General features: G+C 38.1%; 1 protein-coding gene across 9 annotated transcripts in view; it reads left to right on the top strand.

Moving 5' to 3' along the window:
* PLEKHA5 (pleckstrin homology domain containing A5) overlaps window positions 1-16,159 on the top strand; it is a 229,012-nt gene that overhangs the window by 112,289 nt on the left and 100,564 nt on the right. The window contains exon 1 of one of the 9 annotated variants that reach the window (XM_046669974.1): window positions 10,039-10,119. The exons of the other annotated variants lie outside the window; for them this stretch is intronic. The gene's annotated coding sequence lies outside the window, so the exon portion shown is untranslated. Of the gene's footprint in view, window positions 1-10,038; window positions 10,120-16,159 lie in introns of those variants that run through there. 9 annotated transcript variants of the gene reach the window in all.

Genomic DNA, 16,159 nt, shown 5'->3' with positions numbered 1-16,159 from the left:
GAGACTACCATGCCTCCTCTTGTCATGTGAGAGACTAAATTCTTCATGTCTGAGCCACATTTTAAGTGGGCATTCTGTTACTGAAAGCATCCTAGCTCTCACCAAAGGACAGGTAAAAAGTATTTTGTTAAAATGTGAAAAACTGTTGCTATACTTCATGTTTCCCACATGTAAAATTCAGGAATTGTATAGGTAGAAAAGAGCTGAGGCATTTTATTTAAACTCTTTCCATTTACAGTTGAGGTAGCTATAGTCCATCATATAAATTATAAATAAAGATGGAGTTTCCCTAAGGGAAGAAGCAAGTAGAAATAGTCACTAGTTTTGTTCACTTGCACATATCAACTACTCAAGCCTATTTTCACCTGAAAATAGTTTTGTGGCCTAGAGTGTAACGCCCGAACGCCTGTTGAGTCAATCTCCTGGGGTTTACTTTAGTCCCGTGTATTTTAAACCAGTTCTCCCATGATTCTGAGGCAACCCGTGTTTGAGTTTGGGAACCACTGACCCAGGGCACGTGTCTAAATTTCTCAGTACTTTAGAACTGTACGTTCTGCTGCCCTTTCTTGCTGCTAATAAAAAAGTATTTGAATTTCACATTTCAGAAGCTAAATTTATGCTGAAACATTGGCTGTCAGGGATATGAAATGCATGTGAAAGTACCATTCTTGAATTTGTTCTTTGTTCTCTGTGCACTATTTATTTAGCAGCTTTATTTAGATGTGGCAAATATTTTATAATTTGAGAAAAGGGATTTTTTTGTTTTCTTTCTTTTCTATTCTCTTTTGTATACGTAATAAGCCCCTTTACTTTTCAATAAATACATTGTCTTTTGTTCTTGAACTTGTAGAACTTTTGTTCAAACTCACACTTGTAGACAAAAGAGAAATTAAGTGGTTTGCATACCCAAACTCTTTAGAAGGCTTGGGTGTGACTGGGCCAGGGAGTGGTGTAGGGGTTGGAAGCCATAGCTCTTAACTCTGCAGGATTTTTGCTGCCTCTCACTGCTGGTTGGCCTCGTTCTGTCATACCTGCTTCCTCTGAGGAGTTAGAACAGTGGCTGCTGGCAGGTCCCAGACCCCAGCTCCACAGCTTCATCACCCTGGAGGACCCTCTCCTGAAAGACTGCTTTGTAACAAGCGCTGTGCCAGGTCCTGGGAAGATGACAGGGAACAAGAGAAACATGTTTGCAATTACAGTAGTCAAGTGAGGGTGGCTGAGCTATCTACATCCCCAAATCTAGGGACGTCGTCGTTATGCTAACTTAATTGTACTAGCAACATTTAGTAACTAGCTATGTTAGTTGGAAAATCTATTTGGTAAGAGTGACCTGCTAAAGAGTGTTTTAAACACAGCGTCCTTTGTTCTCACAAGTAAAGCAGTCTCAGAGATAGGCCTTCTAGGTTTGGAATCAGGTCGTAGATTCCTTCCATTTTCTTGCTTCACCATCCTTGCCTGAAACTTGCTTTCTCAAGATTACTTCATGGACCAAAGTGGCTGCCATTATGTCCAGAAGGAATAAAATCAGAAGAGCAAAAGCGTTCATTTCCTAGCTGCGTCAGCTCCCTTTAAGCATCCTTTCCAGGGGTTCCACGTGACACTCTTATTTACATCTCATTGGCTGTACCTAATTAACGTGGGCTTACCTAGTTGCATGGGAAGCCGGGAAACTGAGTACTGTAGTTGGGGGCACTGCTGTCCTGAATGAAGCTGAGCAAGAAAGGAAGAAGGGTCGTAGGTAGAAATGACCCGCCTGTGACACAGCTGGAGTTATCAAAGGTCGGCCATATTGAGAGTTCATTGGCAAGTTTTCACTCAAAATCTAAGCAGTAGTATAAACTGAGTCAAACTGGTTTTCAAGTCCATATCAAATCCCATTTTATTTTACGTTCATTTGTGTATTCAGTCCACTCAGCATCTCCACACAGTGGAAGCCCACTTAGATTCCAGCTCAAGGCTTTTTATTTGTAGTGGTGGGGTTGTTACTATCAGACCTGTTTTACAGTAAGCAAACTGCTATATGGGAAAATCAACTTTCTCAAGGGCATTAGTGAAAAATCCAAACCCTCACCAACCCTCTGTGTGACTTATAAAGCTCTGCTGATGAATCCCCTTTGATCATAATCCTTCTCTCTTTATAGCTCTCCCTGGCCTACCAGGTAACGCCCAGGTTCCTTTGTCTAATTAATGTTCACAGAATTCATCCTTGCTCTTGACCTTCCTTTCTAAACCACTGCATTATAACCAAGCCAAACTAACCACCTCATTTTTACTACAGTATTTCTTCATCATGACCTTCCTGTTTTCTGCTCTCCAGATCCTACCCTTCCTTCATAGGTTCACGCTCAAAGCCCATTTACGTTTGTCTCTGCCATTTTGATTGACAGCTTTCAGAATAATAGTTATTTCTTAATGAGCTCTACTTCTGTGTCAAATACTATTGTGACTTCTTTAATGTTTCCATTCATTTGATCTGTATGAGAGTCTTGTGGGTAAGAGGCTAGTGTTGCGTATACCCATTTTAGAGATGAAGAACTGAGGCACAGAGAGGTCCAGTCGTGTGCCTAAGTCTTGATCCAGGATTCTGATCCTAGGCAGTCTGGTTTCGGAATCCCTTTATGCTATAGCATCTCATACTCTTACTTGTATTTTAGTTATGTACTTACTTACCCACAACAAGTTTGGACGTTTCATTCCTTTTTCTTTCTGTTTTAATTCTCCCACAGGATCTAGCAAATGCTTCTTCTACAGAAGAAGCAATATCTTCTGTAAATATTTATTGAGTGAATAAAAAGAAGTATTAATAGTAGTCAAGGATATTAGATCTCAACTCAGGTTGGTGTGTTTGATTTTTTTTTTTTTTTAAGATTTTATTATTTCCTTTTTCTCCCCAAAGCCCCCCAGTACATAGTTGTATATTCTTCGTTGTGAGTCCTTCTAGTTGTAGCATGTGGGACGCTGTCTCAGCGTGGTTTGATGAGCAGTGCCATGTCCGCGCCCAGAATTCGAACCAACAAAACACTGGGCCGCCTGCAGCAGAGCGCGCGAACTTAACCACTCGGCCACGGGGCCAGCCCTTGATATTTTTTTTTTTAACACCAGACAGCAGTATGGGTAACGTTTCCAATAAATTTCCAAAATAAAGTATTTCATTTAAAAGAAGTAATAACTTGTGGGCCAAGGAATTTGTATAAATGAGGTATAAAAACAGACAGATGATCCCTCCAGTGCCAGAAATGTGAGTGTAGAAGTATGGCAAGTTAAAACCTGTTTTGTTTTTGGGTTTACGGGAGAATACCATTCCTCAGTAAAACTGGACCTTGGCAGGCAAATGGTCTTGGCTGTACTTGTTGCCACAAGACCACTGGATTGTGTCTGTTGTGTAATATCGTGACGAGAAAAGGACAGTTTATGAAGTCAGTTACTTTGTCAGGACCTTTGGGTGAGTCAGTTGTAGAGAGAAAAGTATCTCTTAGGTCCTAAGGCTGTATCTGGATCATGAGCCTCCATGATGTATTCTGTCCTGTTCTTTGGTAGTAAAACTTACAAAACCATGCATGTCTTCTTACTTCCTTGCAAGAGGATAAGCAGGAATTTCTTATTGAGTAAATCAAGCGACACACAAAGCAACCATTGTAATTGTTTCTTTGAGGCCTATTTTTGGATGATAATGAAAGTGGTAACACTGTCATATGTTTGATTCTATTCCTGCATGAAAAACAGACCGTGTGTCTGCCAGGCAGATAGTACAAGTGTAGGATCGACTTAGTACTTGAATAATAAATGTTTTATTGGTAAATCATGCTTATCTTTCATAAAACACAAGTATTTCCAAATCTAACTTTATATTAGTTAACCATTGCATATTTAAGTACAAAATTAGTAAATTTAAAGTTTCTGTACTACATTTGTTGCATATACATTCTTTGACGTGAAATTTTTCTAGAACTTTAATGGTTAAGGTGAAAATGTAATCAAAGATTCCAGAGCCTATTAAAAAATTCACCACTCAGAATCCATTTCTTTCCCTATCAAGTGAAATTGTCTTTAAGCACCCAGTAGTAGAGAGTTCAGATATTCAAAGGAGATATAAATATAACCAGACATTTCACTTATAGCTCAGAAGTTGAGATGTCATAAGATAACAGAGAAAGGGAAGAACGATGATCAGTTTTAGTGCTTATGTCGTCACCTTTTAGGTTTTCTCTCTCACTTTGGTTAGTATTTGGTTGTATAAATGAACCTATTACAGTTAATTCAGTCTCCATGAGTATATACTTTCCATTTATTGTATGAAATAGTTTATGTACTGGCAGATTCTTTGAGATGCAAGTTTATATGACTGCAAATTGTGTTGATCACGTCAGTTGTTCCTGATATGCAGTACTGGAACTGCCAAGTGAGGGAGATTGGGGGAAATCTCTCTGAGCAGGTAACCCTTGAGCTGGACCTAAATCTTGTAAATTGGTGAGTACACAAGTTATGACAGATTTCAGAAGGAGGAAGTTATGGCCACCAGTCTCACACAAAAAGTGGAAAGGATTGGAAGAAGAAATAAATTAGAGGGATTACAAAATGGCTAAGTCAGTGTCTTATTAAACTGGCCTTAGAAGGGGCCAGCTTCTTCCTCGATGACCTGAGAACTGGATATTTTCAAATTAGAAGTTCTTGAATCACTTTAGCAAGCAAGTCTATTTTAGTAGCTGCCACTCCCTGGGGAAGAAGATTCTAGTGGTATGGAGGACTTTTTCAGTATAATTGGTTCCTTTCTAAGCAGGTGTTTATGGATTAATTTGATTCTTAAATCACTTAACTCTTCCAATTACTTTTTCCAGGAGTTGTGCTGTGTTGTGAAATTTTGGCTATAATAGAACACCAAAATGACAGCATGGAACAACCCTTGAACATTTCTTGGGTAATAAATTGAGAATATCTGAACTGTCGTGTCAGTGTCAAGTGAGGATGACTAACATAGTGTTAGAAGTTGTTGGCCCAGCACTCACATTGATTGTCTTCCTTGGTGGTAGAGAGTTTGTTTGTGTTGATGTGGTGGTTCTGGGCACTACTAAGTACATTTAAAATCTATCAGGTTATCGTGAGGTGTGAGTGCTTAATTTCTGTGAGTTGATTTACTCTTTACCTGCTTACCACTTTTTAACAGAAGGTGATGAGAATTTGAGAGAGAACATATTTTCTTTCAAATTTACTTTCGTAATTAGTGCTACCTTGGTGTTTCTCTTTAGATCATGAAGATGTGGTATGTGGTATGCCAAGATAAGATAAGGGAATTTGGGAATGAAAAGAAAAGGAAACCATCGGTATTCTTATTTGCCTCTCTGTAACCTGGTGTTTGAATATTGTGTTGGGATAGGGAATGTATTTCGTCTTGGTCCCTGGTTCTTGGCACAGAGCTCCTCAAAACCTTGGAATTTTCTAAGTGATGGGAGTGTCTTGTCATTCATGAGATGTTTTAAAGTGGAGTCCCTAGATAGTCTCAGGATGGCACTGGTCACCAGAAAGACCAAGTGACTAGAGGGTTAGAACTTTCAGCCCCACTCACTCACCTCTGGGAAGGCGAAGTGGGAGGTGGAATGGGGACAGATTAAGGTCTATAAAAACTGTTTTTCTCTTTTTTTTTTTTTTTAAGGAAGATTAGCCCTGAGCTAACATCTGCTGCCAATCCTCCTCTTTTTTTTTTGGCTGAGGAAGATGCCATGACCCTGAGCTAACATCTGTGCCCATCTTCCTCTACTTTATATATGGGATACCTGTCACAGCATGGCTTGATAAGCGATGCTTAGGTCCTCACCCGGGATCCTAAGTGGCAAACCCTGGGCCGCCAAAGCAGAGCATGCAAACTTAACTGCTGCGTCACTGGGCTGGCCCCTAAAAGCTCTTGAATGACAAGATTTGATGAGCTTCCAGATTGGTGAATGCCTCCATTTGCCAGGAGGGTGGCACACCCCAGTTCCATGGGGACAGAAGCTCCCGCACTCTGGGCTCCCCCTCTGAGCCCGGCCCTATTTTCCTCTCCATCTGGATCTTCATTTCTATCCTTCATAATATTCTTATCAATAAATTGGTAAACATAAGTAAATGCTTCTCTGAGTTCTGTGAGCCCCTCTAGCAAATTAATCAAACCCAAGGAGGGAATCATGGGAACCTCCATTTTATAGCCAGAGGGTCAGAAGCACAGGTGACAGCTTGGACTTCCAATTGATATGTGAAGTGGGGGCAGTCTTGTGGGACTGAGCCCTTAACCTCTGGGTTCTTGTGCTGTCTCCAAGTAGATGGTGTCAGGATTGAGTTAATTGCTTGGTGGTGTTGGGAAAAACACATGTTGGAAATATACACTTGTGTTCTTCTCATTGTACTAGTGTTTTTCTGATCTAAACAATTTGTTTTAAATGCCTTGAGAGATAAAAGTCAGTAATCAGCTGATGAAACATGAGTGTTATACAGCATAGACACTGTATGGAAAAGAGATTGGTAGATCTGTTCCTTTCCCCTTAAAAGAACTTCTACTTTGGGTATTAGTGATGAGTAAATTGGCACCAAATTCTGGAGACAAGTTGTTGGGTGCTGGATTGAGTCATTAGGACTAAAGACTGTTTTGCAAAGTGAATGTTGGGGGGCCAGGTCACATATTGTCAAGGTTAAGGGTCGCATTTGCAAGAATTGTCAAGAGTTTTAAATGCCACTGAGAAGTGAAGTAACAATAAGAACTGTGAAAAATGTTAGTTATCACAACTGAATCCTCCATCATTATCACAAACATGCTGAAGGAATGCATCAGAACACGTCATTTGGTGGCAGATAATTTGGAGGCCCTCACTGGAGGTTTTCCTTTGGCTTTTTAATGAAGCGTGGTTCCTGCCCTATAGCATAGAGATACATGAAAAGAGAATCAGGATTCATTGAGATTTAGGATTCCCTACTGATTTAAAGAAGTTTATTAGCTCTGACAAAGTAGTGGGGCATACATCCACAGTCTCCCTCCGCTTCCTTTCCATAAAATGTGGTTTGGGCAGAATTGAGAAAGCTAAACAAGCCATCACTGACGTTTGGGAAAAGCTGGGCAGAATCTTACAAGGTACTCATGAGAACTGCCCTATCACTATGCATTTTTTTCCTTAAATAAAGTTTCTCTGTTAATTGGGCACCTTTTGTAGGTGTGAAATTTAGATTGCATCTTAAATTTGTGCTTTTATAACTACTGCTACCTCAAACTGAAATCTCCTCTTGAAATAGTCCGGTCAGCTGTCATTTACTTTGCTAAGCCTTTTCCAGATTCCCCCAGGCATTTAGCCACTTCCTGTTCTGTGCTCTGCAAATCAGGTTATGTTATAATGATCTGTTTACAGCTCTCTCTTCCCTATTAAACTGTCAGTTCCAGGCTGTTATGGCCTTGAGAAGGAGGGACCTTATCTTACTCCGTCTCTCTGTCCACTGCCCGACCACAGTGTTTTCCCTGTGGAAGCCCATCCGTAATCCGTGGGCGGGTGGGTGGGTGGGGGATGAAGGGTCCTGAGCCTTGCAGGTCCTAGAGAAATGGTGCAGGGTGCTGGTAACTTCATAAACCAGACCCTTGGTCGACTTGTTAGTTCTCGGTATTCCTGGTAATCTTCCAGAGTCTCTTGATAGATCTCTGCTGCTTCATTATTACTGTTTTTCTCCTGGCAGCCATATGCAGAACGAACCATGCCACCATGGGGTTTTGCAAACATATTATGCTGTGGTTTTATTACAGAAATGTCTGTCTTCATATGGGATAATTTTATAGCATATACACCGATGAATACATCTAAACCAGATCTGCAAAAATAATATAAATCTTCCTTCTTAGTGTGTTTTAGCGGTGTTTTGTTTTAACTAACTGATGGGAGGGCAGTCGAAGACTTTGTTACATAATAAAAGGTCAAATTGGCTTGGGGTAGGGCTAATAAACTTAGTACATTTTAACCTTCATACATGCTGTTTCTAAGTTGTTAGGATTTATGTCAGTTAAAAGACACTGTCCTTTGCTTTTAGAACTATGGGAAAAGTTATTTTGCTGACTTCTTTTTGATGTTTTCAAGAATGAGTTTTGTTTTCTATTTTAGTGTGAGAAGTTTAAACTGTACGTAATTGAGACCAGCAAAACCTTGATTTTGAAAAAAATGAGAGAGATCGTGAATCACTACTTTTCTAAGACATACGCAGACCCTTCTGGTTATAGCAAACGGTGCTGGCTGGCTTCTCTATATTTCAAACTGCATGATGAAACAATTTTGTTTTCTCAACTTGAGATGCTATTTTTAATTTTTGTTACAGCAGTTTCATATCAACGGAGTGTTTTAGCACCAGTTATGTCACATGCTAGATTTAGTTGTAAGACAACTCACATTGAGCTATCTGAACGTTTTTATGTCGTTAGCATTCTAACAAGACATTTATAATATATTTTGTAAGATGCTTTGTCTGTACCCTGTTAAGAATCACCATTTTGGGTGAAGGGCATGAAATGCCAAAGAAATACAGCCAGCCGTTAAATATGAGTTAACATTTAATTAAACCCTGATTATGCGGTAGGCACTGCGCCATTTGCTTCCGTGGTTTTTCTCATATAATTCTCACAAAAATCTCATGAGGATTAAATTGTTGTCTTTATTTTCCATATAAGGAAATTGAGGCTTGGAGAGGCTAAGCCACTTGCCTGTGGTCAGAGGACTTTTGAGAAGAAAAGCTGGGCTTGAACTTGGGTGGTCTGACTCCAGAGCTTCCGTGCTTGTGACCATTGAGCTGGACTGCCTCCTGCGCGAACAGGCGTATGCAGAAAGGCTTGACTTCACCTGCAGTTACAACTGTGTGATGGCGTGGTATTTTCTATTAGATTTGCAAAGAAAAAAATAATTGTCTATACCCGGTATGTGGGGAGAGGAGAAATCTAATACATTGAGGTACAAATATAAATTGAGGTCTTTTTGGGGCACTAAGCACGTACACGTTGGAAACATGCACACGCTTTGGCCGATCCATCCCACTTCTAAGAATTTTTCTATAAACACAGAAAAGCACAAAGATGTCTGGACAGTGATATACGTTAAGCGTTGTTTATAATAACCAAAAATTAAAAATGAAGTGTCCAGCAGGAATCAGGTCTACATAGTTGTGATGGACAGTGTCAAATAAGGACAAGTTAGGAATATAATTGCTGACATGGCATATTGTTGAATGAAAAAAGCAGGTTGCAAAACAACATGTGTAGTTTGATTTCTGTATTTTGAATAAATATATGTTTGCATATTCAAACTCTGGTCTAAAAGGGTGTTCACCAAAATGTTAACAGCTGTTATCTTTTCCTGCTACATAGTAGAACTTAGTGAGCAAACCTGTGGGCACTGGAGACCCTGTACCTAGGTCTGAATCCTGCTCAGTCTCTGGCTAGCGTTGTGACCAAGGGGACTTTCCCTAACTGCTCTGTGCCTCAGTTTCTTCAGTAAAGTGAAGATACGTAATTAACAGGCCTCTGTGAGGCTGAGTTCGTAAAGTGCTTGACGTAATAAGTGATCAATAAATCTGAGCAGCTGTTATAATTTCTCGGTGGTAGAACTCCAGGCCATTTTAGTTTTCTTTATACATTTTATTGGTTAAATTCTTAAAATAAGTATATATCCACTTTGGAAACAACGTTTTTAAAGGAGCCGTTTGAATTGGTACGCTTACAGTTTTAACAGGAACTATCTATCTGTTTAGAGCTGAGGTTATTTAAAATTTCTCACTGAACGTTTTCCAGAGCGGTTTGCAACCACATATGCTGGTATGTTACCCTCTGCTCTGTGCCACCTTTAAAGGAATTGACATCATATTTTACTCTTATGGCTTGACGGCATGCATAATCACAACAGATTCTTCCCGGAGAAGCTGCCTCAGTTTGCGACTGCAGTGACATGTTAGTGTGTGACGTCAGTCTGGTGTCAGACTTGCAGAGTGGCAGGCCAGCCCCGTGCACTGCCTTGGTTCCGAGTCCCCACAGTGCTCATTTGGGAGCAGCTCAGAGACAAAGGAAAGAGTTGAGTCTTTTTTTATTCCAGTACTCTTTTTGCCTGTAGTTTACAAGTGCGATTTCAATGAAGGCTGGTGAGTAATTCTAGTTATTTTTATCTATTGATAATAAATAGCTAATGGCTAAATGAGCAGTAGTCCTTTTTTCTCAGTTACTGGTCCTGTGGTAAATAATCTTTGTAGCCCGAGTGCCAGACATAGTGCCTAGTGCAAAAGATTTACATATAGAAATGTTGCTGTAACTGGACTATTGTTGTAGAAATGTAAAATATATCATCAGTTTTCAAATGACTTGGGCATTTTAAGATGTAATCTTCCTCTTAGTCTCTCCTTAACTTTAAGCTGCATAAATGCAGAGTAGTTGCAGATTGCTTTAAAGCCTAAAGATTTTCATTTAAAATTTTAAATTTGTCTTGTTTATTTTTTAACTTATTCAGAGGAGAAGCTTGATTTTTTTTTTCTTAAAACAAAACAAATAATTCTCAGAAATACTAGCTATTTGTTACATAATGCTTTCATTGAAATTTTTTTTATTAGTCTAAACTAGCAATTCGTTGAAGCTGCTGCTATTTATTCAATTCTTTAGTTATTTGGGCTGGTTCAGTGCTGTGATTCAAAATAGGAATCCTCATTAACCTAAAATTTAAGAGCAATATAATAACAGGAGATTATTATAGACAACATTTTGGATTTAAAGAAATTAAGAAAGTTGCTGCTGCCATTGGTTGTAAAGGCTGGGCAACGTACTTTTAAATAGTTATTTCTTATTGACATTAATTCCCATCTGTTTGAATTGCACTATGTAAATTTATTTAGTTGTTTTGAAAGCATTAGTTTAACAAGTATGTTATATTGGGTAAGATTTTTTTGTAAATAGCTATTTTGCTTATAACTTTTTTCTCCATTTTGAGTAGATGAATGATATTTTAATTTCATACTAATTATAAGGTACAAACTGAAGCCTTTAAAGTCTTGTACATTTTGCCATTTCTGGCATAATTCTTTTCATGCAGATTCAGTAGCTGCCTTGTGATTTCAAGGTCTTTTGGAGGAATTTTCAAACAAAGTTTTCTCTTAACAGGCACTTTCTCCTTTTTAAGTCTAGTGGAGGAAAAGGCAATATGGAGATTCTTAATAAATATGTTAAATATGTTCACATCAATTTTCCAAAGCAATTAAAGAATAAGACTTGTATATATTTTTATGTGAATAAGATAGTTAGGTATTAAAAGGAAATGATCTAAATGAGCTTTTTATATGTGAATGTGCCAAGATACCAAATTTGAGGAATTAGCAATAACTGTTTCATATTATGACTTCTAGTACATTATACTTCTGTATTGAGAAGCTTGGAAATATAGAAGTAAGGTTTCAAGTTCATTTTATTTAACTTGATGGCCTTAATTCAAGATCCACAATTTTTCCCTTAAGTTGCAGAATTTTCAGCTTCCAGCTGAAAATTGTGCCCAGAGCTAGAAAATTTAAGTATATGAAGAGCTCATGAATATTTTTATTCCCTTTAAAATGTATTCTGAATCCACTTATTTTAACATGGTTTTAAAATAGCCTGTATTTAAACATAATCAGTAAGTTACTGTAGTAACGATGAATTGGAATATATTCAGTATATATTTTAAACAAAGATGTTTTTGAGGAATTATGACATCAAAGGTCATTGGCCTAAATGCTACTAAAGTTCAAGTGAGGAGAAGCTACTTAAATTTTTTTATATGAACAGGAAATTAAATCTGGCCAAAAAAAAAAGGAGGGGTGATGAGCAGAGCTTCGGGGGCAAGGCGGGTAACCTGAAATTGTCCTAAAAGTTTTACTCAAGTCTAAAGCAGTAGAGAACAAAGTTCTTGTCTGTTTTCTAATGAATAAAGTATGCTTTGAAGGAACGCTTTCCACCAATACCGAAGCCCGATGGAAAAGTATAATTGTGCTATTCTTCAAGTTTGAAATTTAGCTTAGTAAACTCAGATGGAATAGTATTCTTTAAGCCCCTTATACTGTTGAACTGTATTTTTATTTCCTATTGGTGTACAGTACAAAACATTGTGCATATTAGATGCTTAATGAATATTTGAGCATGAATAAATGAATTGATTATGAGCAAGTTAAATGAATGAAGATATCTTGATCCTTGTATAGGAGAGATTCCGTCTTTGCTGTAATGGGGGAAACCTGCTGGTTATCTAACCAACTAATAGTGTCCCGTGGCCTTGAGCTCTCTTAGGAGGAAATGTGTCTCTCAGAGTCCAGGCCTGCCCTCACGGTGTCCTGCAGTGACCACTGCATGTCCTTGCCGGCTCTCCTCACTGTATCTGGTCTCTGCTGTAGGAAGTGGGCCTTACTCTGCTATTCTGGGTCAGATTTCTATCCCACTCCTGCCTCATCTCTAAGTGAGAAATTTCTCAGTGCTTGGGGTAACGATTTGTGGACTAAACGGAGCCTTAATTAAGTGCTGTGTGTGTCACATAAGTGCGTTACTATTTGGACCTTTTCAGAGTTACAAAAAATGTATTGCTTGAAATTGAAGTGACAAAGAACCTGGGAGTAAAGCAAATACATTGCGTCAAAACTTACATAGTAGATTTTATATACATAAGTATATAGTGACTCAAAGCCTAGATTTTCTGCCCCATTTTTGTGTCCCCTCCCTTCAGTCTATGCTGAAATCCCCCCGTATCTGACTACTCCTGCTGGTCCTAGGAGGCTAAGTTCAAGTGGCAGCCACTTCTGTGCTGTGACATCTTCCCTGCTCTTCCCTGTTGCAAGCAAATCAATCCCTAATCCGTCCCCCTTTGTATTTCATTTATGGTTGTATTACTCTCCCTTTTGTTTATTTGTAATGTTATTGACGCTTTGTCACCAGTGCCTGTCTCATAATGAATGAAAGTATTTGTTCCACTACAACATAACCATTTTGAAAGAAAGTCTACTGTTTTTACAAGATCTTTTTGCTTCTTAGACGTATCATTTGACTTATTAGTAACTGCCTTTTTGTTCTTGAAGTAATTATTTAGATAAAAGCTCATGCAGTATTAAAATGATTAAATACTGTGCAGTGAACAATAGTAAAATTAAGTGATTACCGATTTTTTTTCTATTTGAATTGAGCTATTTATTCTGTCAGTTTGACTTAATTGGAAAGAATGTTTCATCTACCATAAAATAATTGGGTCATTTTGAAATTCTGTTGTTATTTGTGTGTGTGTTAGAATTAAGTTAATTTTTTTAAGTGGTGTGTGACCACATGCAAAAGAGACAATGCTTAAATTTTTTTCTAGTTTGTTGTTTGCTTCCTTCCCAATAGCGTAGTAAACTTCCATTTAATGCATGTTAACAATAAAACGTTAGTAATTAGCATTCACTAGGGAGTAGTAGAGTTGTCTGAATTAATGAAATTCTAGGTTATATATATTTTTAAAGGCCACATTATTGCTTTTAAGTGACAAGAATAATATTTCCGACCACTGACATGTTTCTGAGTTGGGCTTCTGCTTAGTTTATTTTAAAACTCCATTAGACTTTCATAATTAATAATATTTCATATACAAGTGACTGTGGTTTTTCAAGTAAGTATTTTTTAAACCACTAAAATATACCCTGTGAGCATTTATGTGGTTTTCCAAGTGATTTTTTGCCTAGATCATTCAACAGCAAACTTTAACCTTAGATCAAATGGTCAGGTTCCTCGTTTATTAAACTAGAGTTATATGCAAACCATTGCGCTTGCCAATAAAGAGAGGGCAGCGAGACAGCACCTTTTTAAAGCAAGGAAGTGACAGTTTTACTTCTTTTCAAGAAGTCTAACTCTGCTAGTACATTCAAGTTTAACTAATATTTGGTGAGGGCTCTGTTAGATCCGGGTCAAATACTGTGTTGCCACGAGGTACTCTGTCCTTTCAAAAGCCCTGTGGGATAGAGTATTTGGTTGTGGTGGTTTGGGTTTCCATTCTACAGAAGGAAGTTGAGGCTCAGTGAGGAGAATGGTCTCAATGGGAGAGAGCCTGTTACTATGAGGTGGATTAGGATGCTGTTAACAGGGTCTTATGGACGTAAGATTCTAAACTAAGGCAGTGATGGAGATGTGAGTAGCTGTCTACTCTCATAGTGTGAGTTCTGGGTGGCAGCTAGAAATGTCACCTGATTCTTGAACACTTGACAGAAAATTACTTGGTTGGATTAGTATGTACATTCTAAAAGTCATATTTCTGTTTTGACCATGAAGTGCCATTTAACCTTCCTGTTTAAAAGCTTCTTCAGTTAAGAATCACTCACATGACTTACAAGTGAAAGAATTATCTAAATTATTTTAGTCATTTTTGCTTATAATGTAATTTATCAAGTGATCTACAATGTCCCCATACCAAGACACTCAGCATAGGTAACATTTCTTAATGCGATAGGTACATTTTGTTCCTAACTAGCATGGTATTAATTGAATTATTCTTGTGTTACTTCCAAAATTATTTAAAATCTATTAAAAAGTGTTTATTTTGTAGATTCTAAATGTGCGTGTTGGTTTTATTTATGAAGAGTTTTTTCAAAAGATGATTTGAAATTTATTTGTAAATAACCAAAAACTAAAACAGATGAATTTGTATGGAAGCCTCATGTTTGGGATTTTTTATTTTTCTCTTTCTTGTTCCTGGTCTCTAATAATGCTTTCAGCTTTGTGCTGCAGCATTGTATCGTACTCTTGGAAAAAACAAGATTTGCAGTTCCCGTTGGCTGCTTTTCTAAAAACTCGTGTGTTACAATTGTTATTATTTGTGCTTAAATTCTTTGGTACCTATAATCAGGGAAATGTGAGATAGCATTTATAAAGGTGTTGTGTAATTTTGCCTAAGCAGCTAACTAAAAGTGGCAAATGATTGTGAAGAATTAGAGAATGGAAGATGGAAGAGAAATAATCGGTTTAAAATTAAATTGAAATCAAGAAAGGTTTTGTTATTTGGTTCAGCTAGAAATTGTCTTGGGGTGATGCTCAAAGAGGCGCAGGGAAGGACGCTGCTTGTACGTGGTCATGGAAGAGGGGAAAGACAGCCGAGGGAAGTATAGTGTTCTGTTTGCTTTGAGTACCACTGAGCAGAAACGTGGGGGAAGATGTAGGGCCGAACTGAAAAGTCTCATTGGCTGTGATAAGAGTCAGGGAAGCGGCAGCTGTTGAAAGGGGAGGACCTGAAAAGGATGCAGCTGGGCCCTTGGGGGCACCTCTTCCTCGCCCTGTCACTGTGTGACTTCTGACAGCTTTGTCAAAGCTGTGAGCCTCGGTTTACTCATTTGTAAAATGAACAGACTATACCTCAGGGGGTCTGTGTGGGGATTGATGGTCAAGTTTCAAGTGCAGCCTGTGACAGCTGGGTGTGTGGGCAGCAATGAGCGCGACGCTCAAGTGGTGGTGATTGTCAAGGTGATGATTTTAGTATTTATTAGCATTAAACAGTCATTTATCTCCTGGGAGTGAGGATCGGTGAGGTGCTCACATCTGATGAATTCTTCCTTTTCCACCAAGAAATCAAGGTTTTCCATTTTCTAAGTGATGAGAGGAGAAAGAGTAGAAGATAAAGGGTTAAGACCTTGAGGAGAATTTGTAGTTGGTGGGTAAATGAATCACTGAGGTTGGAGCAGGATGTCTGGAAGCAGTTAGTTCTAAGTTAAAGGCAAATGGCATTTAGAACTAAATGTGGGGAAAGGAAATATATACTTTTCATGTTTTGCAAAAAAAAAATTACAATCTTTTAGATTACTAACTCAGTGGTTATTTCTTCACATAACTCAGGCTCAAGAATTTAGTTTCCCTTAAGAAAAGGCAGGGTGCTTTTCGTGTTTTTCTTTTGTTCTTAAACATTGCCTTTAATTGTAGGCACAGTTTTCCATGCCAGCATATTTTCAGTTTAAAAATAAATTGCAGAAACATTGTGGTAGCCAGATTTCAACATAACATTTTTCTCCTTTTTATTAAAATGAAAAAACTTAAAATAGTTATCTATACAAAACATTAATGAACTTTTTACATTTTACAATATTTTAAAAATTATCTTGGACTGCCGTGGAGTGAAGTGATTTAATAACAAATAACCAATTGACTAACTAAGTCACTGCTACA

Source organism: Equus quagga, chromosome 1, assembly GCF_021613505.1.
Source record: "Equus quagga isolate Etosha38 chromosome 1, UCLA_HA_Equagga_1.0, whole genome shotgun sequence".
NCBI lineage: Eukaryota > Metazoa > Chordata > Mammalia > Perissodactyla > Equidae > Equus > Equus quagga.
The sequence above is the reverse complement of the archived record's forward strand: the minus strand, read 5'-3'. Positions and strand labels throughout refer to the sequence as shown.